Consider the following 9,817-nt stretch of genomic DNA (forward strand, 5'->3'; position numbering starts at 1 on the left):
GGGTGCTCCCCTGTCCTCAGCCAAACCCATGCTGGAAGGGTTTCCTTCTGCGTCAGGACCAGAGCAACACCACACATCTGAATGGTATTCTGCTTTTCCTTGGCAAGCAGGAGTTTGACCCCAGGCTGCTCCAGGAATTTACTAGTGAAATGAAGGAGAGAAGAAAACAAAACAAAACAAAACAAAACAATCCAGCAAAACACAATAAAACACAAAACACTTATTAGCAGCACTGAGCCCACAGTCTCAATCACGAGAAAAATAAAGCACACACATGCAAACACACACTCATATATATGCATGCACCTCTGCATATAGAGAGCAAGAACTCATTTACATAAACAGAGGCATGCTGTTACAGCAAACAGCACTCTTCTACCCTTGATTCCAGCAGACCCTTTCTACCTTCACTGTGCAAAACTCGACACTTCACTGCAATATTACAAAGAACAGCCCAGTTTTCCTCATGACAGCATTATGAATTCAGTGTTCTTGTTTGTTCTTTCAGAATTTACCTTGGAAGGACTGACTGATCCCACAGTGCACTTTGGGACTTACCACAAACTGCTTACAGAAGCACCAGAGCAGACACCCAAGGGGTGTAAAAAGAGGTGGTGAGGGTGTGTTCTGTCCCAGTGTGGCTGTGTGTCCTCATGGAGAGGAGTGTGCCAGGGTGGGAAAAGCTTTTGGGGTGTTTTAGGTCTCTGCAAAGGAGAGGGCAGCTGGTGCTCTCTGCAAGACAGGAAAGTGGTGGTGGAAAATGCACCACTGGCTGGCTCAGGCCTCTCTTTGGGATCCCAGCCTCAATCCATGGGACCTAGTTTGGTTTCCATCATTATTAGGTAGACAGGAGGAGGATCAGTACAGTCCCCTACCCTTGTGGTTTTCAGCAGTATCTGCTGCACCTGGGACACTTTAAATTGCTGCTTTCTGCATGCATGGTTTATCTCTGCCCAAATAATTCAAATCTGTACAAAGCTGGCAGTACAAACAGTGATAAAGTTCATGGTGGTTTTGCAGCAAGTATGCTGCTGCAAAGCACCTCTTGCATAGACCTTCAGTGCTGAAATCTCCTGATCACAAAAACACAGAGAGGAAAATACATAAATGCATTAGTGACAGTCCTTTGGACTCAAAAAGGCAGGGAAAAAACCAGCCTGAAACTACTCTGCACAATTTTCATCCTTTCTCTTGATTTTGGACAGGAGACATTTTGGTTGGTAAAGGGATCTTTCAGGCAGACACTTCAATGACATTTTTACTACAAGATTTTTTTTCCTTTGCAAAAATGTGTGCAAGAGTCTGGGAAATAGTTTTATTTGAACATCTATGAGATTTTTTTATCCCCTAGTGTGTGGAGTATTTGGGGGGGAAGGGTTTTTTTTTGTTGTTTTTTTAATTAAAAAATTAAAAAAAAAAAGAAAAAGAAGAAAAAAAGAAGAAAAAAAAGAAGATAATTTGGTCTTTGTGGTTCTGGAAGATGGAGTCAAGTTTCCTGTCTGCCTGAAAAATTCAAGGGCTTGATGCTGTGTGCTCTGTTTGTGTGAAAGAGCTACATGCTGGTGGAGCCAGTTCCAGACTCATTTTCTTTTCCTACGAGTCTTGTGAGAAATTGTACCCTTAACCAAAATAATCCTTCTTCCCTCATAATATTTTCATTGTTTGTCTGAAATAGTCCTAGTGTTGGCATAGGAAGAAAAGGGATCCCTGGGTAATGGCCCAGCCCTACAAGGAGCCAAACTCCCTGTTCTCCTTCTGAGAGAAGAGGATGATGCTACAGCCAAGCAGCGTGTCTGGGGTACATGGTGCCCCACAGGATGTGTCCCCAGGAAGAAAATAAGGGAAATGAAAGAGGTGGAGAAGGATGCTAAAGCTGCTGTCTCATTCTCCACTGATTATGTCTGTTCCCTCTCCAATCTGAAAGGAAAACATCTATATTTCTGTAGGACAGCTTAATGCATCCATGATCGGATAATGTGCATCACAGCCTTCTTTGCTGTTCTCAGAAGAGTGCTCTAATGCCCTGCTTATACTTAGGACACACACATCTGTGAGGAAAAATACTGTGTCCTTCGGTTTCATCTCAGATTTGTCCGAAAAGTAACTCTGTGCTTGCAGCCTGCCTCACAGGAGCACAGGAAGGAAAAAAGCAGCAGAGCCCACGTCTCCCTGGCTTTTAGGTTAAAAATGACATTAATATGGCAAAGCTTCTTTCAGGACTTCATCATTTCCACCAGCAGAAACGAGACGAAGGCCCCAATCACATATGTGCTCAGACATGCAGAAGCAAATGCCAAAATGAATTAACTGGAATAGCTCTATTAATTTATGCCTCAGCAGTAATGACCTTAAGACACAGAAGAATTATATATTAATTTGTTTCTAGTGTATAACACTGCTAAGTTAACACATTTAGGAGAACACACTTCCCTCACCTCCTGCTGTGGAGGGAAATGAGGCAGTGTCTGATGGTGACAAACCAGACCAGCATTCCACTAGATGGCAGCTGGTGCCTGCACAACCTCCAGGCATATTTTAGTGCAGCAAATACTTTTTTTTTTTTTTTTTTTTCCTTCAGTGCTAATCATCTCACAAGCTGGAAAATGGGCCATTTCTCTCCTCCCTCTCCCCCTCTTTGTTGCTCAGTTATTGGGGAGGAATGGGAGAGAGTAAGGGGAGGGGGGGGGATCACTTGACCGGCACGGTTTTGTATCAGTCCTCCATCTGCTGTGGAGCTGGCCTGATTTTTTTAAAGCCAACATTCCCTCTGTGCATGCAATGGAAGAGATAAGACTGTGTCTGTGTGTGTGTGTGTCTCTGTGGGTGGATGTGGTCGGGGGAGAGAGAGGGGCTGGTGCTGAGAAGTTTTTCCAGAGGGTTTTGCAGGAGGCATGGGCAGCAGGCTGAGCTCCTTGGGGAGGAAGGGTTTGTGCCCAGGTGAAGGGCCGGGGTCAGGGAGGGAAGGCCACGGGGTGAGAAGGGGAGGAACACCCCTGCACAACACCCTGACACCTGCATCTGCCTGAGGGAGGCCAGAACCACAGCCAGGGAGCCAAGTGTCCCAAAGTTTGAGATCACACAATGAGGAATACAGAAACAATGAGGAACACAGAATCAGGGAATAGATTGAGCTGGACGGGACCTTAAAAATCATCTCATCATCTTGTTTCACCCCCCTGCCATTAACAGGGACACAGTCCACTACACCAGCTTGCTCAACGTTCCATCCAGGCTGTCATTAAAAAACCCCTCACATGTGCAAAGATGCTGTCTTGAAGCTTTGTCTCTCTTCTGGCCAGGAAAAGGTGGGGAAGCAAAGCATCAAAATTGATATAGAGTTTGCTGCTTTTCAACAGGAAACTATAAGGCATTCTAAACACTTTTCCTCTTCTGCCCAGGCTACATTTCCAGTCCAAAATAACATTTGTTTCTGCAGAACTTTCCACTTGAGACTCTGTAGCTTTCAATAGTACCTAAGCACCTTTCTGAATGCTTTCCAACTTGTGCAGAGGGAAACTGAGGCACAAATCAATACCTTGCCCAGTGAAAATACACATGTTCTTGTTTTTCTCTCTTCTGTATGGGCATTGCAGCAGACTGAGGTGGTGAGATCCCTACTACTGCAGCCTGGAGAGGGTGACAACAGGACAAGGCTGTGAGGCTCCCTAGAGGCAAAATCTCGTGCTGGGAAAAGGTAGGCAAACATGCCATTGGTTCAGAGTATTTAGATTTCTCTGTTACGAGAGATGTGGAAGGTTAATTTTCCCCTTCTCTGAGAAGCAGGTTGCAATCAGCAGGTTTTGTTCTGAGCTGGTATTATCTCCATCCTCCTCTCCCCTCCTCAGCCCCCGCAGGCATGTTAAAGTTTCTCCCTCTCTCTCCAGACCTGCTGCTGCACTGCCAACACTGGCCCTTTATCCCCTGCTCTGCTGCCCCTCTGCAGCAGCTTTTCAGCTAACAGACTGCTACATTTCCACTCCTTAGCTCCTTCTCCTCCTCTTCTTCCTTCAAAACAGAAAACAATGACCAGACCCCAATGGCAGCATCTCTGCAGCTTCAGGGTGTCTCCAGCTCTTTGGCTGCTTCCAAAAAGTTCGATGCATCAGGCAGGAGATGCTGCAACATGCCAAATCTCCTCTGACTAATTTTGCCTTGACTTTCCCAATTCTTCCCTCGTCTCCTGTCGTTTGTAGTTGAGTGCCTTCCACTCGGTCCCAAGACAGCTGATTTCCTCCCTCAGGGCATTGCCAGCTGCCATATATGAGTTTCTCCTATAGAGATTGAATGAAAACATATACTGTGCTGGAGTGTTAACTTGTAATGCAGCTATCAGCAGAAGTACATATCACTCTGGGTGGCATTAGTCAATTATGACAGAAAGCCCATTGGCGACACAAGTCAATTGATAATAAAGCATAATCTCTCTTCCCCCCGTCACATATTTACCAGCCATGAACTACTGTAGCATATTTCCTATTCACAGATGAATGCTCCAGCCGTTCAGATGGGTATTTTTCAGAGCTGAATGCAATCTAGAGGGTTAATGGCTCCAGTGCAGTTGTCTGAGGATAAAGCCACTGCAGGTGCACAGCTAAACGGGGAGTTAATTGGGTAGCAGGTGAGCATAAACAGAGAGCACAGAGGGTGTGGAAAAGGCTTCAGTGAGGAGTAAGGACTGGTGGGAATGTGGAGCTGTAGAGCCCCAAAATAAAGACGTATCGAACTTTCCTTCCCTGTGCCGCAGTCTTTGTTGCGCAGAGCCTCTGCTCTCTGTGTTTTTGCTTGACTCTCCAAAATGCTGCTGCTCTTGCTGTCCTGTTCCCAGCCTGGGATGCAGGCAGGAAGAATCCCAGCAGCTGCTGCTGGATTCATCTCATGCCACAGGGGCAGCAGGGAGGGGAGGAAGGCTCCCCGAGATGGTGGGGACGGGCTGCTGTGGGGAGACAGAGCCTGAGACTACTACACTTGTTTCAGGGCATAAAACTGGAGCCTGGGAAATGGAGATGGGGGAAAAGAGAAGCTTAATCAGGCAGATGGAAACATTCAGCCCTGCCTGTCTGGACAGTGCAGTGAGCTGTGAGTCAGGCACGGATGGGAGCAGTGAGGCACAGAGAGGAGAGCAGGCAATGTAAAGTGCAGGGAAGGAGAGCTGAGAGAAACCGCATCCAGCAGGCACAATGATCCTGAAAGTGCTAAAATAAAGCAAACCCCATAGACTGGAGTACAGGTGCTGCAGCCTTAGGAGATCAGCCAGTGGAATAGGATCTCCCTGGGGAGGGGAGTGTACTCCCACAGCATGGTCAGAGCAGGGATGACACCACCAACTAGATCTGGGTTGTCCATCACAAGCTATGTCCAAAGTGAGACACTGCAGAGCATCTGCACCTGTTTCTTGGACCCATCACCTCCACACTCCTGTGTGAAGGAAGATTCTTCCCCCATCAGCTATGCTCAAGGGCAGCAGTGCCTATTGGAAGAGCCAGCTGACCCCCCAGACAGTCATCTAAGAAATCTTCCACAGTGACCTCAAAGGCAATCTGACACCCCCACTCTGAGCTTTCTATGAGTTTGGTGCTTCACTGCTACATCCTGTCTTCCTAAGCTTGTGTCAGGGAGCAACATGAGCAGGCAGGGCTGTGCTGATGCGGTGGCTGCTGCACTGTTATTTAAAGCTAGCTGAAATAAAGTAATCCTGCTTCCAATTTTGTTTCCTGTGTCCTTAAATCAACTCCCCCAGACAGGTCAGTGTTTTTTAATCAGAAAAAAAAAAAAAAAGACTAAGCAGGATTTCAAATTTTTCTTTTCTTTGAAAGTCAGACCTGAATTCTTTTAATTGGCACAACTCCTGGCTTTTTGTGAGAGCACATTGGGCTGTGGTCTTTCATGCTGTGCTCCTTCAGAGTCCCCCAGCTGATGGTGGGGCACAGGGCCAGCTGTGTCCTCATCCTGCCCCACTCTACTCCGCTGGCAGCTTGTCATGCTCCCCCCACTCTGCCAGTCCCCTCCTTTTGAAGGTCCAGGGATCTCACTTGCACAGGGACCTTCATCCTTGCGTGGGATGGAGCAGAGCAAGGGGTGCTCCCAGGGAGAGCCGTCTGAGCCAGGTGCTCCAGCTCCGGAGGCCAGGCAGCAGCAGGCCACCTTCATGGTTGAGTTCCCCCTCGCAGCCTGTGCTTTATCTGGATATTGATAACCCGAATGCCTCTCCTAATCAGCCGGTAATGGATTCCACCGGGAGTACCTTATTTATCTACCACCTCTCCCAACTTCAGTCCTCTGTCTCCTTGCCATTCCCGGCCAGCCCCCTGTGCTGGGCAGGCACCTCTCATTTGTCACAGCAGGGCAGTGTTCTTCTGCCACCAGCTCCTCTGTGGCAGCACACCCTCTCTCAGATACTTCAAGGCAGATGAGATGTTTTAAGCCAGATGAGATGGGGGATTTGGTTCTGTTCTCACCTAATGGGGCTGCATTAAGGAGAACAAACACATCTGTTCTTCACCCTCCCTTCTGGCCACACGGTTGAGGTGCACCGTGCTGTGGCAGCCTCCATGAGCAGTGGGAGGGCACAGATCTCTTTGTCTTCATGCCTGCATGTACCTGCAGATATGTGTACATATGTGCTCTCCTATCTGTGTGTTTTCTCTAAAATTTGGCTACATTTTTTTTTCATCCCCCAGCCCATAAGTCACTCCATATTCCTCAGTGAGTGAACCTCCAAGTGTGACACAGTCCTTGGTGTACCCCAAGGTCTGTACAGTGACCATATTCAGTATGGAAATAGTGTGTTTATATGCCTTTTTAGACCTGAAAATCTCAGTCAGTGTCTGTACTGGCTCTCATGTGTGACATAGAAATGCTCCCTTTTATTTTCTTTCTGTTTTTTCTAGGTACTCTTGTAGCAAAAGGGAGCTTGGCCACTGGCTTCAGTAGGAGCAGACTTTTGCCCTACAGGCAGTAGACACTGTCTGGTGTTTCCCTGTCTAAAGGCCAGGTGCAAAAGCAATTCCTGATCTGGGATGTGTCTGCTCTCTAGAAACACACAGGCTGGTCTGTAGACACCTACATTAAGCCAATGGCTTCTGACACCAGCATGAAGAAGAAAGAAGAAAAAGGATGTTTTTTGTTTTCTTCTTTTCTTTCTTTCTTTCTTTTTTTTTTTTTTCCTCCAGTCAAAACCTGTATATCAGCAAAAGATCCAATGTGCCACAAGAACAGCTCATTACCTTACTGCCTCCAAAAGTTCTTTTTTATTGGGAAATAACTTCTCTAGGAGTGCTGAAGCATGCCTGTGGAAATCACCTTGTCACACCCAGGAGCACTTGACCTTCTAATCCTTTTTTACAATCCAGGAAACTGAGGCACAGACAAGTAAAAAACTTCAGCCACCTGGACCCAGCAGGACTTTTTTTTCCTTACCTTGGAAACACAGACTGGTTTACCTGGAACGGATGGAGTTATGTGACTGTAAAATTGCTGTGAATGAGGACGAGTCTGGGCTCCAGGAGTCCTGCCTCCCAAATCCCTGTTCTAAATACCACATTGTCATAAAAAGCTGACTTTAAAAATAGCGTGCACAACTTTGTGCATGGAGAAGCCAGCAATTTACACAGCTGAGCAAATCATAGAAAACTCTAAACAGGGAGTAGAAAAATATTTACACTTCCAAGGCCTGAGTGTAAATTGAAGAAGTACATCCCATTAAGGGGAGTTTATGCACATTGATACATTTCATTTTTCCCTGAAATGCTGAAAATGAAACACTGAGACATAAATGTACCAGGAGTTGATCAGTGTTGCTGTTTCTGCACCTGCCTGCCAGATGACATATCAGGTGAAGGGGTGAAATATAATTCATGCATTGCCTTGGCACAGGGAAGGACAGAAGGTGGTCGGGGTGGTTCTTGGCCCTGTTACCCAGCTTTCTGTGGTGGAGTTGACTCTGATTCCTATCAGTGTAAGGGAAGTCATAGCTGGACTTCCCAGATCCTCAACTCATGCAAATCCACTGGTTTAATTTGCATCAGATGAGAATCTCTTCTAATATCCTTAAAAGTCAAGTGTGAGGTATAGGGAAAAGAGGACATGCACTACCAGTCAGCTGAACACTGCTTCTGGTTATTCCTATAGCTCCAAAGATGGCTCATGTTTCCCTGCTCACCACAGGCATCACAGTCCACCCTCCCTGAGAACTGAGCAATGGCCACCAGTGACCCTGACAGAAATTAAATATGTGCTGGGAAAAATCAGCAGTGGCGACAAACACGCCCAGAAATGTCAGCTAATTGTCTCTGGTTATCAGAGCGGTATTTCAAAAGCTGACATTTAGGTTGGATTTGGAGTTTGCCTAAGAGCAGCTACACTTTGGATTTCTTTTCAAGGAAGAAATAGATTTCCAGTCTCTGTTTAATTTTCCTACCTTGTTTGTACCTTCTTTATAAACAAATATAAGCTGTAGCTACTACAGCTTCTTCATGTATCTCTGTGTATGTACATTAGCTTGCTGTAGCTACTGAAGGCAGGCCTGGAGAGTTGCCCCAGTTTATAAAAATCTCATGTCCCTTGGGATGGATGGGGCCCATTCTTGTAGCAGTATTTTTGTTGTTGTTTACAGAGTACTGTTGTTTTCAGAGACATTTCTGTTAGCCTAGCTTTTGTCGAGATCATCTTCTTGGTAAGTTTTACCTTGGGAAATCACTTTTTCACTGACTGATCATCCAAGGTGATAGTTAATGCTGAACCAATGTGTTAGAAAGCTATTTGGATGTCCTTCTTTCTCCATACTAATTTTATCCTGAAAAGATTTAAATAATTGCCTTTTTTCTGGTACACTTCCATCAAAATGCTGGGGAATTTCACAGAAAAGAGCAGCCTATGTATACAGAAATTGCCTGGGGAGGGCCTATGCTGCTCCAAAATGTTGGGGTTATCTCCTCATTTATCAACATGGGGTTGGAGATTTAAGTAATGGGATGTCTCAGGAGGGGATTGGAAAGTGGGGAAGGCTGTGGTTTATGCTGGGATTGAAACAGGGGAAGGGGAAGGCAAGAAAAGCCACAAAAAAAGGGGACCAGAGTGGCAGTGAGCTGGCAGTGAGCTGGAAGTGACAGGTGACAACAGGAGCAGAGCCAGTTCATTAAGACAGTCTTTAAAATGTTTGCTGGCTGAAAACTCCATGTGACAGGTTGGGGAATGATTGACACCAATCAAATCCTCACCTTTTGCAACAGAAGGTGTCTAGTATGGCCAAAGTGTTAAATCCCTAGCAATATCCCTGACCATAGTGTCACAGCAGTCAGAGGCAGGGCCAAGCTGAAGAGTGAAGACAGATCCTATAAATTTGATTTAAAACATCAAGAATTCATCACAGTTGGCTCCCACTTCTGTAGGTGAAGGAGGATTTAAGGCATGATCAATACTTCTGCAGACGACCTTACTGCTGAGGGTGGGGAGAGGTAATGGGGCTGGAGCAACAATAAGAACTAATGAAAGAGCTAAAGAAGCTGCCCTTCTACCTTAGGGGGGAGAGAGGGGCTTTTTAGGCCTTGCCCTTCACTCTAATCTTGTCCCCTGTCCCATCAGGCCCTATAATTGATCATTTAGGGACAGAGGTCAAAGCGTCAATACAATTAGGTAGCTGCTGTTGGTTATATGTACATGACATCTAGAAAATGGTATGTGACAGGAGTCAGGAGAAGGAGGACAAAAAGAAAAAAAAAGAATAAAAATTATTGAATATGCATTTAGAGGATGAATTTTGGGGGAACCAGGAAATTGCTAGGTCTCATGTAGATGAACTGCAAGACTAAACTTTGAGGGT

Source organism: Passer domesticus, chromosome Z (genome assembly GCF_036417665.1).
Source record: "Passer domesticus isolate bPasDom1 chromosome Z, bPasDom1.hap1, whole genome shotgun sequence".
NCBI classification, from domain to species: Eukaryota; Metazoa; Chordata; class Aves; order Passeriformes; family Passeridae; genus Passer; species Passer domesticus.